Source organism: Aplysia californica, unplaced genomic scaffold (assembly GCF_000002075.1).
Source record: "Aplysia californica isolate F4 #8 unplaced genomic scaffold, AplCal3.0 scaffold00085, whole genome shotgun sequence".
NCBI classification, from domain to species: domain Eukaryota; kingdom Metazoa; phylum Mollusca; class Gastropoda; order Aplysiida; family Aplysiidae; genus Aplysia; species Aplysia californica.
Window position 1 is genome coordinate 888,869 of NW_004797355.1, and position 5,170 is coordinate 894,038.

Sequence of the window (5,170 nt, forward strand, 5' to 3'; positions counted from 1 at the left end):
ACCCCCCCCCCACACCAAAAAAAAGCAAAACAAATAACCAACAACAAAAAACCCCAACAACAATAACAACCTAACACAACAGCAACAACAACAAAAACACAATCAATCATCATCGTTGTTCTTAACATGCTTAGGGACAGGGGAAGATGTTTCTTCAGTGAGAGGTTGTGACTGACTAAGAAACGAGTAAAGCCCCATGAGTCACTGGCCAAGTAGTTATAACATTGTGAGGAACCTTCGTTCTCCGGGAATCAGACTTAAGTAACACATCTCAGCAGAAAAAAAGGACCTCTCTGTCTCTGGTGTCATAGTTAGGATCCCCGACGCTGCACGCCGAAGACGTGAGTTCCATTCTTGTGTGGGGAAATTATATTCTGGAGTAACTGATGCGGCCAGACAGTCTGTCGCCCACCGCAATACAATTCTCGTTTACAAACGCATAAAAAACTACGCTCAGTTTATACCAATACCAATAATATCAACTTCAGAACCAGTGTTGGCGCTCATATGACCTTATGCAGTTGCGAGCGCCGTAAAAACTCTACTAAAACAAGAAACCAGAGTGTCAAATTTATCACAATGACCAGTGATTGACTCTTTTTTCTTGCTGTCATTTCAAGAACATAGAAAAAAGTAATGTTACCACGTTTGCGTCACACCTTTTATAGACAGTGGTTGCCACTGCAGTTTGGTAGTTTTCCCCTGGCTTGATCAGATCATGTAACTGAACCAGCAAACCAGTCCTGGGGGCTCTCGTGGCCTACAGGTTAAGGTGTTGGCCTCTCATTAAACGGTCCTGGGTTCGAATCCGAGTAGCGACCGAATAATTTTCTTCTCCAGAATTGTCTCCTTTCACCTCCTCTAGCAATGTTCTGTCGTCTGCTTTCGTCTCCTCCTTCTGCCCCCACCCCCTCACCTCCTTTGCTCCCTCTTCTGGGCTCCTGACTCTTTCTGCAGCAGTTCTACTGCTACTCCTTGGCTCCTTCTTACTGCTGATCTTCTGGAAGGAAAGATCTATACCTAGCCTTCTCGGACAAGGGCAAAAAGTCTCGGAGGGCCCGTGTGCAGGTTGCGCACGTTTTAGATCTCTTGGTGGTCTAAAATCGATAAGAGTAGGCTTCGGCGGCCACTCGGGCAAAATTCAAAATTGTCTACCTACTGAAAAAGTTTAATTTGTCCCGCGCGCTCATATGATCTTATTCAGTTGCGAGCGCCGTAAAACACTTACGGAAAAAGTTTTTAAAAAACACCCAAAAACCAGTCCTGCGATCGTAGGCCAAAGTTTGTCCTTTTTGACTACGCGTGCATTACCCTATGATTGAGAAAGGGGATTCCCCCATGACTCACGGTCACCGTAAATTATACAGCGTGAGGCATCGGGGGAACTTTCTTCCGGAATCTGAGCAAGCCCAGAAACGGAGGGACAATAATAGGCTTGTCGTAAAAAAATAAGGAAACAGAGAGAGCGAATTGTAGTCGAGTACTTCTTGTAGCTGATATATTCGCTCCGATCCCCACGCGTCAAGTCAAAAACCTCGGGAACCTCACACACACACACACACAAACCATCCACATCACAGCGCGCTGTCGTTCTGTCTCGTGGACGGCTACTTCCCGCGACTACGATAGTTTAGCCACACACAGACAGATTCGAATCGTGCACGCTTGGGCCTTTGGTTCTATAATAATAATAATAATAATAATACTATCATCGTCATTATTATCACCGCGCTCGTCATGTAATTCTGATACAATCTCCTGAATGCAGTCATTGGTGGTGCGTACGGATGGATGTAGTAGGCTAGTTCTGTGAGTGAGGAAGAAAGGAATCGTTGCGTTGGTTGTGATCTTGATCTAGGCTGGCTTATATTTGTGTTGAATGATGATTCTTCTGAAGGATGTGGTATTGCGTGGAAGGATTCTGTGCGGAGTGGACAGGACTATGACGTGATCTGAGACAAAAGGGCAGGCAGTTGTTGGTGTTTTGGGACATCGGCGGCTTTTTGGAACGTGAGGTGAGTTGAGTTGAGGTGAGGTGAAGTGAGATGAGGAGGAGGAGGAGGTTTTTTTAGTTGCTGTCGTAGGTGGAGAATGTGTATGTTGTTGTTGTTATTGTTGTTGTTGTTGTTGTTGTAGGTGGAGATTTTGTATGTTGTTTTTGTTGTTATTGTAGTTGTTGCTGTTGTTGATAATGGATGACTGGCAGTTTTTGTCTGACTGGTGATACGACGAAAAAGGGGTGGGGAAGTGTTGTGATGATGATAGATAGATATATAGACAGGCTGATGGACATATAGATTAATAAGGATGATAGACTAATCGATGGATATATCTGAAAATAGATAGGTGGACAGGTAAATCGATAGACAAAGATATTCAGCAACGTAAATTGACAAATGGATACAAAAAATAAGATACGATTAATTCGTTATTTAGCGTAAATAATTCCTTTTGGTTAGTTACACTCCTTGATAGACTGATATACTATTTTATGTATCTTAAAGAGAGAGAGAGAGAGAGAGAGAGAGAGAGAGAGAGAGAGAGAGAGAGAGAGAGAGAGAAAGAGGGCGAGAGAGAGAAAGAGAGAGAGAGAGAGAGAAAGAGAGAGAAAGAGAGAGAGAGAGAGAGAGAGAGAGACAGAGAGAGAGAGAGAGAGAGAGACAGAGATATTCATGATGTAACGAACGTTAAAGCAGTCAGTAATAAGGGGGGGAAAAAGCTATGATGAGCGAACTAGAATACACACAAAGAGTAGCGAAGAAGAGACGACGACGACGATGAAGAAAAAGAAGAAGGAAAAAAAATTGCAGGAAACAAAACAAATGCCAAAATGTCAATAATATATCATGATGTCTCGGCTGGCTTTGTCCAGATTAAAGTGTAGGAAACCCACAAACTCCACAGGTTGCTTTGAACACAATGTCTAAGGTATCATTTCAATCAATCACATTCCATGTATTTCTATTAAAGCCATAGGAGAAAAATAATATAATTCCCCCAGAGGCCTGACCCAAATATTATAGCCAACTGTTAATATATGAAAGGAAAAACAAAACAAACCCGCCCCCATCAAATCCATGGAATTTGTAATGGTCGTTTAAGGCATAATCACTAAAGACAGTGAAAATAAAATAGAAGCAACAGAAATGTGGTTTCTTAGGAGACTGCTAAGAGTATCGTGGAAAGAAAAGAAATCAAATGAGGTAGTGCTTGATGAAGCCCACATGGGACGCTCAATGTTAAAAACAATCAGGAAACGACAAGTGCAGTATTTGGAACACATAAATAGACATATGGGTGAATCTAGCTCTCACTGGCAAAACTGAGGGCAAGCGAGGCAGGGGAAGGCCCAGAACGACATACTTAGAGAACCTAAACAAATGGGTAACAGGGAAAAATCAGGGAAACGTAGCTATTTTGAAACCACCCGAGCAAAGGAATGAATGGAGAACCATTCGCCAATGTCTGTGGCAGATCTGGCACTGGAGGATGATTATGAAGGCACAAACCCTTCTATAACATAATATTGTAGCTTGGACAGTTTGGTCAACGGTTAACTCATGAAAGTCATGATCCTATTCTCTGCTTTGTTGCATGCAGCAAGTCTAGTTTAAAATATGATGTAAACGCCTGCATTTACAGCGCAAAACGATAGGTTTCAAGCTGCAAGCATGCATTATTATAATGTATATATACCCACTAACATTTTCAGAAAAAGGAAGATACGGTATATGAGGGTAATCTAGCAGCACAGACAAGCACATACTGTTTCAGATTGACAAGGAAAAGAAGGGGAAAAAACCCCAGCCCAATAATGCAGCAACTCCCTAGCGGACGTGCCCCTTCCAAAGAGTTAAATTATTACATCAAAGATCTAGGTACTGGTAAACTAATCAGTAACAGGTGCATGCCTAAATGTTTTTCATTAGATATCTTATTGCAAAAATGGATATGCGCTTTATAAATGAAATCCATATATAGTATTATTATTATTATTATTATTATTATTATTGTTATTATTATTATCCTTATTAGTAGTAGTAGTAGTAGTAGTAGTAGTAGTAGTAGTAGTAGTATAGCCATGTCTCACTCAGTACACCAGAAAAGTCGTCTTTCTCTTTATTCCAGCCCTGTATAGTCAGCCCCAGCTCACCGAAGCATCTCGGCAGATATACCAGAAACCCTTCTCTCATTAATCTTTGACATTCCCCTCCATCAGGCACGCAGTAAACGCAGCATTGCTCTTTCTATAGGCATAATATCGATCCTTTTCGCATCCATTTCAACCAGAAGCCTTCGATGTCTGGGGGGAAAACAGCCCTTCATACCAAAGTGGCAAGTCGGATCAACCACGCATCTATGTAGAGAAATCAATGGCTTTATTTAGATAGATTTAGATCGAGATATTTTTTTTTAGTTTCTGACCATGATGGGCTAAGCTCCAGAAGTACTTCTCTTTTCTCTTTTTAGTTTAGTTTTTTTTTTTTTTTGAAAGAGTTTTAAGGCACTCGCAAAACTCAGTTAGGTTACACAAGTACCTAAAGATTTAGAGGTGTTACTTTACTTTACTTTACTTCTCTTTTCCGATCCAGCGGCCATATATGGGTTCTAGCCCTTCGGTCTGTCGATATGGCAAAGAATTTGCAGGTTTTAATCAGCTGTGCTTTGTTGCTGTATAGAGTTTTTCCGATAAGAGGTGATAGAGGTGTTACCCGAGAATAGCTTGTAAAGACTAGAAGGAGGAGAGATAAGAACGATATTATAATAATATGTTTTAAAAGAAAAAAAGGAGCAAACCACACAGGGCACCCGCCAACCACCCAGTTATACCTCCCCTTTTCCGTCTGTTTTAAGGTTCAAGTGTGAGAAACTATATGAGGTTGAGACATCTTTCAACGGTAGTTTTCAGAATTTTAACGGTCTTTAAACATGACCATGTCATCATGACAAGCTTGTGATTATTCGTGTTTGATAACTGGCTACTTGTGTAAGACACAGTTGTACGTAGATTTGTCATTTTAGTAGCCTTTATTTTTTTATTGAGCGGTTTTGGCTTTCAGTCCGGCGCAAAAAACAATACTATGCTTCCAAAACCTTGTCGCAAACTGAGAATTATCAGAGACTGGTATTATCTTGTACTAACTGATCTCTCTCTCTCTCTCTCTCTCTC

General features: G+C 41.2%; 1 long non-coding RNA gene across 1 annotated transcript in view; it reads left to right on the forward strand.

The window, feature by feature from the left end:
- Positions 1–1,585: 1,585 nt before the first annotated feature.
- LOC118477405 overlaps positions 1,586–5,170 on the forward strand; it is a 42,273-nt gene continuing 38,688 nt past the window's right edge. The window contains exon 1 of the long non-coding RNA XR_004858351.1: positions 1,586–2,015. This is a non-coding gene — a long non-coding RNA (uncharacterized LOC118477405). The remainder of the gene's footprint in view (positions 2,016–5,170) is intronic.